This window comes from Pseudoliparis swirei, chromosome 2 (genome assembly GCF_029220125.1).
Source record: "Pseudoliparis swirei isolate HS2019 ecotype Mariana Trench chromosome 2, NWPU_hadal_v1, whole genome shotgun sequence".
NCBI classification, from domain to species: Eukaryota; Metazoa; Chordata; class Actinopteri; order Perciformes; family Liparidae; genus Pseudoliparis; species Pseudoliparis swirei.
Window position 1 is genome coordinate 16,443,134 of NC_079389.1, and position 16,447 is coordinate 16,459,580.

General features: G+C 43.9%; 1 protein-coding gene across 4 annotated transcripts in view; it reads left to right on the forward strand.

Moving 5' to 3' along the window:
- pard3bb (par-3 family cell polarity regulator beta b) overlaps positions 1-16,447 on the forward strand; it is a 190,334-nt gene that overhangs the window by 12,478 nt on the left and 161,409 nt on the right. The gene's annotated exons all lie outside the window — the stretch shown is intronic.

Here is a 16,447-nt window from a genome sequence, read left to right on the forward strand (position 1 = left end):
TCTCCGATAATGCACATCATCTTTTTGAGTTATACCCATGAATAAGTCACATAACACTGCTCCTGCAAAGGTGTATGTGGTTGTGCGGATGTTTGAGCAGGTATCTGTGTGTGTGTGTGTGCGCGTGCGTGTATGTGTGTTCACACTGAGTATTGAGCTGCAGGGGCCTATAAGCCACTCTTGGATAGAATATTGCCTCACAAGCAAAATTCAAAGGGAAAAGGTTTTAACTTGCCTTCAGCGTGAGGCAGTCTTATTAGCAATTCACTTGTGGAGACTTCGCAAACTCAATCCATATATCCAGGTTTTCTTATTTTCCCCCCGAGGAATGTATCGTTTTTCATTTTCCCCGATGGAAAGTCGAGTTTTTTCTCATCCTGTCACATAGACTCTGGCATTATGAGAAGGTGATAAATGATAGATTAAGGGCTTTTTTAACCATGATTTAGAACCTTAAATTAATCTGGAATCTTCTCTTTGTGGCTCGACACATTAAAACAGTATCAACATTATTTAATGAGCCTGTGTCCTTTGGTGGACTGAATTTTTGATTTAATTCACATTTAAAAAAACCTAAAGAAACCTAACGGCTCGCAAATGTAATGCACAGTGTATGCTCCTGTCCTCGGCTCGTACCGCATGCCTCTAAGCATTTATAAATACTGCAGGATTTGTTGGAGATTTTATGAACTAATTGAGAACAAAGTTGCATTGGTTGGCAATTTCTCTCGGGGCTGTGAGAACCTTTGGGAACAACTGAAGTGATGTCTCTCTCTCAACGGGACTTATGCCACTGTGCACAAAATATGCATTGTTATGGTTCAAATCTTGAATTTTAGATCTTGTGACTAAGACAATTTTGTTTATGTGAACATAGCTAAATACACATAATATAATCTTGTTTTATTAACAGTGTATTTTTTTTTCTCAGGCTAACACAGACATACTGTAGACATTTGAATTATGTGAACTATTTTACTGTTACTGTATCGAAATAGAAAGTTGGTCGTGGAAGTTGGACGACACGCTAAGCCGTGGCCCCGGGGCCATATCATTCCGTGACAGGAGCAATAAGAGAGCCAGGAGACCAGCTACTGACCTCGGGGATTACTTTTATGAGAGGCTGTTGCCATGGTTTTGTAGAGAGCAGCATACGCTGGTCCTGTTGTTAGCTCGTCACTTTCTCTGTGCCACTTGGAACTTCCAGGATGGAACGGAGACCATATTTTCTGTGGCATGTCCACTACTTTCTGCTCCTCGTCCCCGAATGCCCCCCGCCAACGCTATTTACATCCTTTTTCAGATGTTCTACCTTCATGTGACGGCAATTTCACCTGTCGGTCCGACGTCTGAATGAGAACCATGGTCACCTTTGTATTTCTTTTACTATAGAAAGTCTGAAAAAGATTAATTTAAAGGCTAAAAGAGCACATGGTAAAACGTGCAGAGAGAGAGATAATTAATAAATTAGGAAACGCTGCGAAAGAGCTAATTTTAAGATGAGGAGATTCATTTAATTGGAGATCACCGATGCCGATACCGAGAGACCGATTAAATATGGTGTTCAATTCATACGCTGTGTGGAACAGGCTTGATTTAAACAAGGATTTGCTCGCCTAAGTTTGGAAAACAAAATGTTAAAAAAATAAATACATGCATATAAATATACTGAATTGTTATTAATTTAAATAATGGCATCTGACCCCAGATTGGCTTATTGTCAGTATGTGTTCTATTCATATCAGATCAATCTCTTTTAGTTTCTCCCCCATCTAATCCCATTCCAACATAAATCACAATTGAATGCAAATGTGAGTGAATGCATCACCATTCAAAAGCACTTCAGTCCGTATGTCATTAAATGAAGCATCCCCGTTCCCTCGGGCCTGACTTTCTCCCAGTTGAGTCGTATTTCAGCCTGTTGCTTGCTGGTTGCTTGCTGGTTGCTTGCTGGTTGCTGGTACTCACTCACATACACTCCTTTCGGTGGCTTTCATACCTTCTAATAGGTTTCTAATGAGGAAACTCTCGGCACCAGTGAAGAGGAGCTCCGGTGCTCAAAGCGCAGTTCACACACTGAGAATGTGTTGGGGAAGCTTTGAGTTAAAAGGGAGAAGTGTTTCCTGGATTAGCGCTGGGTCATTTGAATAGTAGGTCTAGAGTTAAAGCTGGTTCAGCAGGTTTCTGCATCGAGGTGTGAGTTATTATTACGGTACATTAGTATTTCTGTGGGCGCCTCTGTGCACTGTATTTATTGACGGCTTATTACCTATTTCCTGTGCTCTCCCTCTTCATACTCACTCATACATGACAGTGATGCTATTATTTTATGTCCTTACGAATGTGGGGAAGTTGCACAAAAAATACCTTTGCGGTACAGAAACCAAATACAAAAGCACACACATTTCAATACGGGGATCAAATGACGTGTCACACACTAATGCACCAAAACACACACATGGTGAGACACACACCGAAGTGAAACGTATAGTACGATACCCAGCAATACACACTTCTGAGCACCAGAGATTGCATATGAAATGAAAGTGTGAAATATTCATTGGATTCTGCAGCGAGGCTCTCATAGTATTACTGAGCTGAGATGAATAAATGGCTCCTAATCCCAGATGAGTGTTCTACTGTAGCCAGACTCAGACTGCCGGCTGTAACCACAAAGAAAACTGAGAAGGCAAAGGTCAGAAATACAGTTTGAAAAGATAAATCCATGGATAAAATACACCCACGTGATGCATTTGAGAGAGAGAGGGCTCACATGTATCAATGTTTGAGGTGATATTTATGTACCACCTGTGAGGAAGTGCATCTCAGTCAATGTCTATATACTTGGCATCTCTATATATCTGTATATGTTGGATCGGCGGAAGAATGTACAGTATATCAGCAACATACAGTAGAATGCAAATAAAAGTCATGGCATGACATGTGCAAGACGTTTGATATCCGCCCCACCATAAGTACATTGCTGTCATGCATTATCTACAGACGGAGCGACAGCAGAAGGCCAATAAATCCCTTTATTACAATTATAAAAACATGCACCTTTCGAAAGAAACCTTGTTCAGTAGCTGGACCCTCAACACAGAAGGTGAAAAGCAAAGCTGTGAAGCTAATTCTGCGTGTGGTGTGCAATAGCGCTGGGCGTTCTGTCCAAAAAATGGTGTCACGGTATTTTTAGGATAATAACAGGATACCGGTATACTGCCCCTGTGCACGTTTTTATCAAGAGTATTTGACCCCATCTCCCTAACATCTCCTTTGTATGTTGTTTTTCAAGCCCACTGTGCCTTGTGCCAAATAAAATGGAAAGTTAGCAGAGTGTATGGACTCCCATCAGCAGTGTAATCCCTAATGTATTTTTCCCATCGCCGAGGTACTGTATTGCAGAAACTGCCTCGCAGAGACGGGGGGTGGATTAAAATGTTAGCTGGTAATGGAGAGAGAGGAGGGTATGTTGCCTTGTGTGATATTCATTATTAAATTATGAACAGATGCACCCAGACAGCGTGCACGGAAACAATTCAAACACATTATCTGTCTGAAGAGCTTGACGCTCAAAAAGGTTTCTTGGTGGTATCTCATTATATTTTCACGGCAGCATTATCTTGTGTGCAGAATCTATTTTTTTTTCTCCATCTTTTCAATGTTTTTCTGTCCAGCAACTTAAATACCTGCTTTTAGATGCATACACATGATCACTGCAATCATTCTCTGAGTTTATTAGTGTTTTAGAATGTGTTTGTTCATTTGTTTATGTGTAATTCACTCACAGTTGAACTTTGTCTGTTTCAAAGTGTTAAACAGACTTGAAATCAGTAATTTGGACAATACATAATGTCTAAATGTAAAAAAACATCACACAATATGATCCCATCATTAAGATGCAATACCAATGAAGTAAACCTGTAATCCTGGATACCATAGATAGAATACCGTCTTTGACCTATTTAGAAACTCTGATTTGAACACGAGCTATAGCCTGGAAATAGGGCGGCTCTCCGTGAGCAGAGCTTTAATCATGGATAACTGTGCCAATCATTATGTATCCTATTGATAGATACACAGAACATGGCAAATGGTTTGATTATATGGCATCCTCATTCAGATGTAGATACTATTAGCCTCTTTTTGTTCTGCTTTGAGCAAAATGATTATATTCATGAGTGGTTGTGTTTCACTTTACTCAAATGCTTTTTTTCCATTGTCCCTCTCCCAAAATATCCATGTTTATGATGCAGGATCCAACTTTCTTCTGTAGTTTATGATTGATTTCTACAGTAAAAAACAGATTCTGATACCGTAAGTTGAGTTATTGTAATCGGTATTAGGAGAGGTACGAGGAGTTTCCTTGTCTCAAGCACAGAAGCCTGACAGCAGATAGAAGGGCTGTGAGATCTCCGGTGTTCTTGGAGTTCTCCTCCGATAAATGTGGTTCAATAAGGTCCACAATGCCTCACTAGTGCACTCTTCTGGAAAACCGTTGGTAAACTGCCTTGTTAATCCTGTTAAAATGCACTTTGAATTGATGGAACTTGAAGGATGTCTGGTGATTATACTGTCTGGTTTACTGATGAGATGAAACAACCTTAAACAGTTAGACTTGGATACGTTGAGATAGACAGTTGGTGGCCTACTCGGTGGGGAGTACATTTCTGTGTGTGTGTGTGTGTGTGTGTGTGTCTTTGCACCCACGGGTACATGTGTTGGTTTTCCAGTCAGCCAAAACCATTTGCTGGAGAAAACAATCGGGCCAACAGTTCATCTCTCAGCTTCATTAATATTTAAATAATGCTCTCATTTTTTCCCAGACTGTCTTTCCTCTTGGCACATTTTGCCGTCACGTCGGGGCGGCGGGGTGGGAGCAGGAGGAGGAGCATGGAGACACGCACAAGCAGACAGACTGGCGTTCCCACAGGCGTGCGTCTGCTGTGTTGGCAGAGTGGCGACATATTTAAAATGTGTTTCAAGTGGACAAGGGAGATACACTGTATACTATTGAATAGAGCAGAAGATACTTTGTTCTATCCTCAGACAGAGGAGGTCAATGGAACATTACCTGCGTTCAGATGAAGCTTGTTTGCCCTTTTTCTCATCTTAGTCCAGCCCGCATGCAAATGAAAGGTCGGACCCGTGTGAACATGTTTATTCTCTTCTTTTTTTTGTGAAGAAGGAAAACCTCTTTCCCTCCTAACAACTTAATCCTACATGGAAATGCTTTCACTGCTAGTTAAACCCCAAATAATTAGTATAATTAAAGGTCACAGCAATACCAGAATCATTAGCAAAGAATCTCTGACAACGACGACATTATTCGCAGCAGGTTTCCGGTTATCAGCAGGCCCTTCCCTCCCTTCTGTGCTCTCTAATTCTACAGTTTTCCATAACCATGATCATGCAAACTCTGCTGGTAAATACCACGAGCGGCTGCCGCTAACAGATGCAGTCGGTAAAACGTGATCATTTGTGTCTGTCTTTGGGTCCCAGCTCTGCCTTTAGTAGCTTATAGCATGCAGGCGCATTAAGGCTATATTTGCCAGACGTGATAGTTCTGGATACAAATGAATCAATTAAGGTTCATACAGAAATATTAATTTTGAGTGTGAGTGAGAAACGATAATGATGGGCTGCTGCATAATCTATTTAGACGTGCACCTACACAGACATAAACACACATGCAAAAGTCATTTGGCCGATGTGTTGCATCACTTACAGATGGCTTGCTGTCATCAATGATTGTGTGAACTCGTATTAGCATTTACAGCGGAGCTGGAGCATGATCGTGGAGATTCATCATTGCCCATCATTTGAGTTTAACTTTTCATCAGGCAATTAACCGTGGGGCTATTAGCTCTGTTTAGTCGAAAACACATATTTTAACTCCAAATAGAGTTTAACATTTTTTTAAAAGTAGCACATCAGATTAATTCCATGTTTTGTACGATAGTATCGGGTCATATCTCCATGTCTTTGTAGCCTGTAGCTACGGTAGGTGGAGGAGGGATAAGGACTTCAAAGCCCAAGACATAGAGAACTTGTATAATTCACATACGTTGTTAAAATAGTGACAATTCTGTCAGCATGAACTTGGATTTATCTTCTTGAGACAAATGAATAGCGGTTCGCAAGAATGGCAGAGGTCATGGGGATCATTCGAAACGCAAGGAAAGCACAGGTGGAGGTGGGTGGAAGGACTTTATTGTATTTATTGTACCAGAATAGCCACCAATGCAACGTTAGTGAGAAGTACAGAGAGCTTATTCAAACAGGGCATGGGTTGTGTTCGGATATCTTTTTCTCTCTCTACCGTCTGTTTTACTGACTCTAGCCTGCTCTCGAGCTTTTCAACCCTTTTCAGTGTCTCTTTCTCCGGCTGTCTCCTCCTCCTCCTCCTCCTCAACTCTTCATCCAGCTCTCCTTCTAGTGGACACTTTCTTTGCCCTGTCTCCTCCCCTCTCTCTTTTTCTTCTTTCCCTTTCCCCTTCTCACCAGCTTAGCTCTGTCATTTCGAGGAGCAAAACACCAGCCATTCAGAATGAGGCAATTAGACCCAGCTGGAAGGGTTATTATGTGTAATGCCCCATAATTCTCTTCTATAGTTTTCATCAAATGGCATGTACATTAAGTCTCTGGAGTGTATATATATATATATATATATATATATATAATATCTCTACCTGAAGCCAGAAAACAACACACACACACACACACACACACACACACACACACACACACACACACACACAGCTGTGTTTAAAGCATTAATTGGTAAATATGGTGCAGTAATAATGTGATTATTTATAGCTGCTTATTCTGGTGTGACGAGATAATGAAGACAATAGAGACCAGACAGTATTTGATTGTATGGTGCAGTAATAATGTGATTATTTATATTCTGACAGTATTTGATTGATACAGCTGTGTAAGTTTATATATGTTTGTGTAGTTGTTGATAAGGTTCTCATATCATTTTGTGTGTGTGTGTGTGAGTGCATTGCTGGTTAACACGTCAACATTAATTGAACCGTGACCCAGATCAAAACACGCAGACATATTGAGGATCAGCGACTTGTGTGTGTGGCCCCTGACACAGTCTGCATTTAATCCCGACACTCAAATCCCCGGCAACAAAAACCTGATATGTAAACCAAGCAGACAGGCATCCACCGAATCTCTTTGTTCACCTCCAACCAATGTATTGATCTTAATAATCATATAAACATGAAGTATTATTCATCTCAGAATCCTATCATCGGCTGCGTGAGTGAGTGAGAGAGTGAGTGAGTGAGTGAGTGAGTGAGAGAGTGAGAGAGAGAAAGAAAGAGAGATGCTCGGCTCACTTCTATTGTTTTGTACGGTGTGTTTGGCTAATAGCTAACGAGATGTTTCTGAAACTTCTTGCCGCATGGGATTCAATTTTGGGAAGATTGTATAAATCGTATATGATGACTTTAATCCCATGTAAACATTGACGCTTGTTTTTTAAATCTGAATGGAGTTAGTTTCTGCCGATGCCTGACGGCCCGTTGCTGTCTGGGTGGGGGAGGTTCGCCAAGTGTGGGTTTGTTTTCAATGCCACCATACAGCACTCATGGCGGGGATTCGTTTCAATTCATTTTATCAGGCTCTGGCAGAATTAATCTACAATTTAGGTGGAACCCTTTGCCTTTTTTATGTTAAACCAAAACCAAATATTTGGCATTAAGGTTTCAGCATGTATCTGAAGTCTTGTTCTTCCATCCCCCGATTCTTTCCCCTCCCAGTGGCTACCCTGTTATCTCTCGCTCCTGGGGTTGACTGGGATTGACCTCGGACTCAGTCAATCTAATGAAAAGCTTTTCTATTCAAGAAGTGGGTTTTTTCTGTTGATGTTCTGCTTGGCCTGCACCTTTTAATTTGCTATGGTTATAGATCGTAGGTTAGATTGTTTTAACCAATAGAAAAACATGCCAATCACCTGCAGGTTCCAATATGTCTGGTCATGGTGCTTATCTGACCACCAGCAGGAGACTGATTTGTGAGAAAAGAGAAGTGTCATTTAGGCATCCTACTTTTCTTGGTCGATTTAAACTTCTAAGGCACATTGATATGGAATAAAGAAACCGTGTGTCGTCTTCCTGCTGTTTCCCCAGCTTGTCCTCATCACATTTATCAATAGATCGTACAGGGCAACGGAGTTCAAGTTTCAAGTTTCAAGTTTTTATTGTCACATCCCCTTTTATACAAGTATAATCGGTTCGTGAAATTCTTATGTGCAAAACACCCGACAGCAGTAGCAGACTAAAAAAAGAATAAGAATGAGAAACTATACAATATCCACACAAAAAAAAAGAAGAAAGTATTAACAATATATATATAAAACAATGTAATAGAATATACATCATGGCAATATATATATATAAAACAATGTAATAAAATATACACTTTTTTGAGACTATATATATATATATGTATATACATACAATATATATATACAATATATATATATATAAACAATGTAATAAAATATACACCATGGCCATAGATATTCACAGAATATGTTCTGGTGTAGTGTTAATGAGGGTCTCAGTCCTTGTTCAGCAGCCTGATGGCCTGACTGAAGAAGCTGTCCTCAGTCTGTTTGTGCGGCACTTGATACTGCGGTATCGCCTGCCTGACGGTAGAAGGGTGAACAGTTTGTGGCCGGGTGGTTATTGTCTTTCATCATCCGCTTGGCCCTGGCCACGCACCGCTTGGTGTATATGTCCAGGATGGAGGGAAGCTCACCTCCAACGATGTACTGTGCCGACCGCACCACCCTCTGTAGTGCCCTACGCCCAGGGCGGTGCAGTTCCCGTACCAGACGGTGATGCAACCTGTCAGAACACTCTCGATGGTACTGGTGTAGAATGTTCTGAGGATGCGGGGCCATGTTGAATTTCCTCAGTCGCCTAAGGAAATACAGGCGTTGTTGGGCCCTTTTCACCACGTGAGTGGTGTGCGTGGTCCATGTGAGGTCCTCGGAGATGTGCACGCCGAGGAACTTGAAGCTGCTGACCTCTCTACTGCAACTCCGTCTATGGAGATGGGGTGTGCTCTCCTCTCCGCTTCCTGTAGTCCACGATCAGCTCCTTGGTCTTCTTGACGTTGAGGACGAGGCTGTTCTCCTGGCACCACTGTACCAGTGATCCAACCTCCTCCCTATAGGCTGTCTCGTCGTCGGGTGATCAGCCCCAACACTGTTGTGTCGTCAGCAAACTTGATGATGACGTTGGAGCTGTGCATGGCCGCAGTCGTGGGTGTACAGGGAGTAGAGGAGAGGCTCAACACGCATCCCTGAGGGCTCCCGTGTTGAGGGTCAGCGGCTCTGAGGTGGTACCGCCCATCCTCACCACCTGGCGGCGGCCCGACAGGAAGTCCAGTATCCAGCTGCACATGGTAGAGTGCAGGCCTAGACCTCTGAGCTTGGTGTCGAGCTTGGCGGGAACAATAGTGTTGAACGCTGAGCTGTAGTCCACAACCAGCATTCGCACACAACAGTTCCTCCTCCAGGTGGGAAAGGGCGGTGTGAAGTGCCATGGCAATTGCGTCGTCGGTGGATCTGTTTTGACGATATGCAAATTGCCATGGGTCCAGCGTGGCAGGCAACATGGAACAAATGAAGTCCTTGACCAACCTCTCAAGCATTTACTGACAATCGAGGTGAGGGCTACGGGTCTCCAGTCATTCAGGCAGGTTACCTTGGGGTGTTTGGGGACAGGCACAATGGTGGACATCTTGAAGCTCTCAGGAACAACAGCCTGGGACAGGGAGAGGTTGAAGATGTCTGCGAAGACTCCTGCCAACTGGTCTGCACATGCTCTGAGGGCGCGCCCGGGATGTGGTCGGGACCTGCCGCCTTCCGGATGTCCACCCGCTTGAAGGCTCTGCGCACGCCAGCCTCTGAGATGATCAGCAGGCTGGTCTCCTCGGCGGCGCTGCCTTGGCGGGCTGCCGTCACGCCGAACCGAGCAAAGAATGTATTTAGCTCGCCTGGGAGGGAGGTAGAGGAGTTCTCTTCACCGCTGGTTTTCCTCTGAAGTCCGTGATTGTCTGTAGCCCTTCCACACACCTCTCACGTCATGGCTCTTGAGCTTTTCCTCCACCTTGTTCCTGAACTCCCGCTTGGCAGAGCCGATGGTCTTACGGAGGTCGTGGCGGGCTCTTTGTATTCCGCCATATTCCCGAGTCAAAGGCGGTGTTACGCGTCGGAGTGCAGCGCGAACATCGCCATTTATCCACGGTTTCTGGTTGGGATAAATCCGAACCGACTTGGTAGGAACAACGTCATCTATGCATTTCTTGATGAACCCGGTGACTGAGGACGCGTACTCACTGACGTTGTTGTCCGGCGCGACCCTGAACATATCCCAGTCAGCACGTTCAAAACAGTCCTGTAGCATAGACTCCGATTGGTCCGACCAGCGTTGCACTTCCTTCACAGCGATTGGTTGCTGCTTAAGCCTCTGCCTGTAGGCTGGGAGTAGTTGGATGGAGCGGTGGTCCGATTTGCCGAACGGTGGGCGGAGGAGGGCTTTGTATCCATCCCGGAAGGGAGTGTAGCAGTGGTCGAGAATCCGCTCCCCCCGCGTGTTGCTTGTTATGTGTTGGTAGAACTTGGAGAACTTTCTTCAGGTTCGCTTTGTTGAAGTCCCCCGCCACAATGAAAGCAGCCTCGGGTGTGCCGACTCCTGCTCGCTGATCGCCACGTAGAGTTCCTTCAGCGCTATGTCCGTGTTAGCTTGAGGCGGAATGTACACAGCAGTTACGGTGACTGCTGTAAACTCCCGCGATAGCCAGAATGGTCGACACATGAGCATTAGGTACTCCAGGTCCGGGGAACAGAACGACTTGAGAGTATGTACATGACTTTGGTTGCACCAAGATCTGTTTATCATGAGACATACCCCTCCACGATCTTTACCAGAGAGAGTCTTTGTTCTGTCCGCGGTGGAGGGAAAATCCTGCCGGCTCGATGGCTGAGTCGGTAAGCTCCCCCGACATCGATCTCTGCGTAAGGCAGATGAAGCAGTTGTCCTTAGTTTCCGGTGGAATTGAATACGAGCCTGGAGCTCGCATAGCTTATTGTCCAAAGACTGTACATTTGCCAGTAAAATGGTGGGTAGTGGGGTCGATTGGCTCGACGTCTCAGCCTAACCAGCACGCCAGCTCGCTTCCCCTCCGTCGGCGACGTTTGCGTGAGATCGCGCCTAAAATGGACGGAGATAGTTCCGCTACTGTTCCTGGCGGGACGTCCGAGTAAGAGTTGAAAAACTCTGGTAGGCGGCGAGCAACTGCCGATCCAATCTCCAGAAGTGTGCATCTGTCGTACGTTAACTGGCTGCTAACGTTTTGTGCAAAAATAGTCGCAATAAGAAGAATAAATAACAAAAAACTACTACAAAATCCGGGAGCTCGCAACACAGCCGCCATCACGTACGGCGCCATATCGTCAGACATGTTTCTCTGTCTGTGTGATGTCACTGTGTAAAGGTTAAGTGAATGCACACACACACACACACACACACACACACACACACACACACACACACTGTATAGTCATGGAATACAAACTGAATTCCAGCCACCTTTGACCCCTCAGCCCTCCATACAAAGTGGCCAACTGGCGGGAATAATATTGACCCTCCACTAAAGAAAGCAGTGCTGCTTATTGCTTTCACACATTGCACTGGTTTCTTTTGGGTAACTTGGTGTGTGGGTGTGTGTGTGTGTGTTTATATGTGAACGGTATACATTCCACTGGTTTCTGTTGGTGAAGCCTCAGGGTGCAACAGCTCGGTGAATTATTATTTATATATCTGTTTCCCCCCCACTATATTGAGAGCAACTAACTTGTGTGTGTGTTGTTGTCAGGCTCTCTAGTGGTGGGATGGACACTCTCATGTATGAATGTGTGAACTTGCTTCTCGTCGTCCTTCAGAAAGGGCAAAAGAGACATCAAATCTTCTGCCTGTCCACTGGAGGCCTACGCGTGACTCTTCTTTATGCAGCCTGACATTTTTCATGAGATAGTAATCATATGTGTTAGTTTTCTATGATGGCTCCTCTATTGTGTGTGTGTGTGTGTGTGTGTGTGTGTGTGTGTGTGCAGCATCTGGTAGTCCTTGAGAAGGGTAGAGGGACCATAAACCTTATCTTTCTCCAGGAGCTGAGATATCAGTAATCAGCCAAATTGTGACTTATATTTGATAAGGCAGACAGTCAACGGAGAACCCTTTACGACATGCGCACATTGTGTGTTTGCCTGTATGGGATTAATTGATGTACGACTTGCCGGGTCGTGTCTTTAAGACTGATCTACAATGTCAGTCTGTGGAATGAATATCTTCTTCTGTGTTTTTGAGAGGGTAAAAAGGTATATGTTAAGGATAAGAAGCTGAGCGGAGAACCACGATGAACGTTCAAATAATAACCATGACTGTGTGTGTGTGTGTGTGTGTCTTCAGTGCGCTTTAATCTTGGCAGTAAACTCTAATGCAGATTTACCGTGTTTGTTAAATCATGTGTGTTTTTAGGTATAATTATCAGTATGTGTGTGTGTGTGTGTGTGTGTAAGATTCCATTGAATCAGCCGTCGCAATGCTCCTGACGCTCGTCACCTTCATCCTTATGTCTTCCTCTTTCACACACAGACTCGGTGCACAACTCACCAACAACACAACGACTTCCAACACAACCGTCAACGGCGCACGTGTTACAGACATGTTGTGTTTCACTCGGTCACACACGCAGACGGGTAACTCGGTCTTACCCGTGTGGAGCATGTTCAATAGGTTTGTAATGTTCCATTAGTTTGATTGCTTACAACCCCGCCACACATGATGGGTAGAATCAATAAAATCCAAAGCAAAACTCAATTAAATGGCTGTTTTTTTATGCTTTAATTTAATGGTTTGACTTTAATATTGTTCATTTACGAGACAAGTGGTATGAGTGGATTGTCTCACTTAGACACAGATACATGGAGATGAAAATGCATGCAGAATGCACCACACAAAAATACACACACACACACACACACCCTCACACTCATCAAAAGCAGTGGAGTGAAATAATGGACAAGGCGATGGAATTGTGGGCAGATTTTATCATTCACACTCTCTTAACCACCAGCCATCTGCTAAACGCAGGCATTCTTGTCTCTGTGTCTGTTTATGTACGGCAGCACACACACACGCACACACACACACACACACACACACACACACACACACACACACACACACACACACACACACACACACGAGCGGATCAGTCTAATTCCTTTAAAGGCTTGGACGAACACTCATCACGTTAAACGGGCTGATGCTGTTAATTCATCGGCACAGTGCACTTTGTGTCTTGCTTCTCAGTTAACAATTAAGCAAAAAGAGAAAACTCATATATAACTGAAGTATTCATACAACTGAAGTATGTATATCACCAAAGATTGCTTATAACCGAAGGGTGTACATAACCGAAGTATGGATGTATATAAGGATGACTGAAGGGCTAAATGTGATGCAGGAAAACCTCCAAGAACGACAATATGATGTTTGCTGTGTTGGAGGTGAATAGAAAACATGCAATGAAATGCTAAAATATGTTTTATTTGAACTTTTTATAGATTCATAGACCATTTTATTGAAATTATTGTTAAAAATAGTTCTTCCTTTGTCCTTTTTGGATGCTCAAACAACCAGTCCTGTAAGTACAGGCAAACATAAACATCCAATCCAATCTGCAATTGTAGTTTCTAGTTTAGGTATCAATGAGTTTATTACATGACGATAGAACATTTTACCAAAAAGGATTAAAATGGACCTCATGGAAAAACCTTTGTTTTTTACCAAGTGAATAGATACTGTAATCATCACAGAATGAAAAATAACTAGGGATGCACCGATCTGATCGGCGCCGATCCATATAGGCCGATATTCCCATTATCGGTTTTGATCGGCGTTCTCAAAACGGCCGATCAGATGACGTAACATCTGCGAGAACTATCAGAGACGTTTCAATCGCTGCGCACCGCAACGGAGACGATGCGCCCGGCGAGGGCCGCAGAGTGAGAGGTCCACGAGGGGATCCTCACCACCGAGCGGCGTCCCCGTCCCCCAAGTTGAATCTCTGGGTCGACTCAGCCGACACTCACATGTCTGCCCCTATAGACTGATGCTCACGGTAAACACATTCGATCGGGAGCGCGTGAGGGTTTTGATAAAGTTAGCGGAAGGATTTAAGTGACAACATCCGGTTTTGCAAAGTTAGCGGAAAGAACCACGGGAAACAACATCCGTTTTTCAAAATAAGATGTCGACAAATCATACACTAACATATAAAAGTAAACAATGAACTGATTTTGTATCTTTATAGATCGTTTTTGAGATTTAGCTTAAATTATGCTAACATTATAACATTTTTACTGTACCAAGGAAGAGTTTATAAAAATAAGTCAGACTTTTGTATGTTAAAAAAAGTCCTGTAAATAGATTTCCCCAAGAGTTCCAGGAAATGAATGATGCAGATGTGTTCCATACATATCTGAAATCCCCTACAAGAGCAATCAAACAATTTTAATGTATCAATTAGGAAATTTTTCAAAGTAAAAGTCCTAAATGTTTAAAGAAATCTGTAATTTCTTTAATGTTTGAGTTGCTTTATATATGTATTTCCTCATAGTCCTAGGCAATAATGCTTCACAATAAATAGAATGCTTCAATCGACACCGTGATCGGTGATCGGTATTATCGGATCGGCAGATACTGATTTCAGTGATCGGCACCAAAAACCTGATCGGTGCATCTCTAAAAATAACATTCTAACCTATGTCTACCACTACAGCCTCAAACATGTCATTGAACCGACGCTTTACGACGCATGCGGCTCTCTTTCCAATTAATGGAAATGTCCCTGAAAGGTCATCCAGGCTTCACTCGTGCATCATTATCTCTGTTACGCAGAGAGGCCGCTCATCATGGCGGGATAAAGAGAAGGCAATAGTGGGATCGGACCATAATGAAGCTCAGTGCTCCCTCTCGCCTTCACCTCTCGCCATCCTCCACCTCAACTCACACCGTTATCCTCTCTCGACTCATCCGCTGTACGTCCTCTCTGCCGACTCCACGTCGACTCTATCCTGGCTCCTGGTGCTGCCCCTATTTGTTCAAACTAGTTCTCCCTTCACACCTGGTCTATCTTGATTAACACGCGCTGTCAATCTGCTCAAAATGTACCCATAAAGACCCTCGGTCCCCTCCCCTCCTGCTCTTCTCTTGCGGGTCCTTGTTTGTTGAACAAAGCTCTTCTCGCTCCATGTCCCCAGTGCTCTTCTAGTATTTAGTAATGTCTCGGCCTCCACTCGTCTGCCTCCTCTAACCCCCTTCCTTCCCCTTCACGACCCTTTTCTCTAATGAATCCAATCCTTTCTGAGTCACACCTCAAGAGTGCACACGAGTGCCCGTGTGTGTGTGTGGACTCTTCATTTGTCGAAGGCGCAGACGGACGTGATCCAGACATGAAACATGTGTTGACCCTTAGCCAGGAACCAGTGGGGGGGGGAGAGGGGGAGTTAATTGAGTAATGGCGTAGAGATGGAGAGTGTACCAGGATGGAGGATGAGACGGAAAGAAGGAGAGAGGCGATGGCGATGAGAGCGTTTAGAGAGCGGCAACGAGACAGACGGGCGGAATTTGAAAGAGCATATGAAGCGGGGAGGGGGGGCGGGGGGGGGAAGAGGAAAACGGGGTTAATTGCTGGAGTGAATAAAAAGACACAGGGAGGCTTGTTAATTAAAGAATTGCACTTGCGACGGTGATGTAGACACACGTGAGGTTACTGATGACGGTGTGTGAGATGGGCACGAGGTCGCAGCATGAGGCAGCCAACCAGCAGGACGTGGGCGATTGATTTGAAGTGATAGAGAGAGAGAGAGAGAGAGAGAGAGAGAGAGAAAAAACCATGAAGCCTGTAGTCTTTATGGACCTTGGCTCTTAATTAAGAAAGCACAGCTGCACCTGGGACCCAGCTAGAGTAGATGATACACAGTACTGTATGAAGTGTGTGTGTGTGTGTGTGTGCGTGCGTTGCTAATTGGTATTGTTATGAAGTCCACCTCCTCGTCCATTTCTTGTGCTGATGAATTATCCTAATGAAGTACCCCAGTGGGGGGTTTGTTCGGGATAGACTGACTAAATAACCAGATCACTCACCACTGGTCCCTCATACGCTTGTTGTTTCAGTCAGACAGAGAACCAGCTGTTAAGGGCAGAATACATACATGTGACATCTATCTATTGGCTCCGGCAGCTCGTTCTATATAAAATGTATATTCGCTGCTCGGCTATTCTAAGTAGAAATTAATTAGGTGAAAGACATTTAGACTACCTATTGCACTACTTTTTTATTTTCCCAT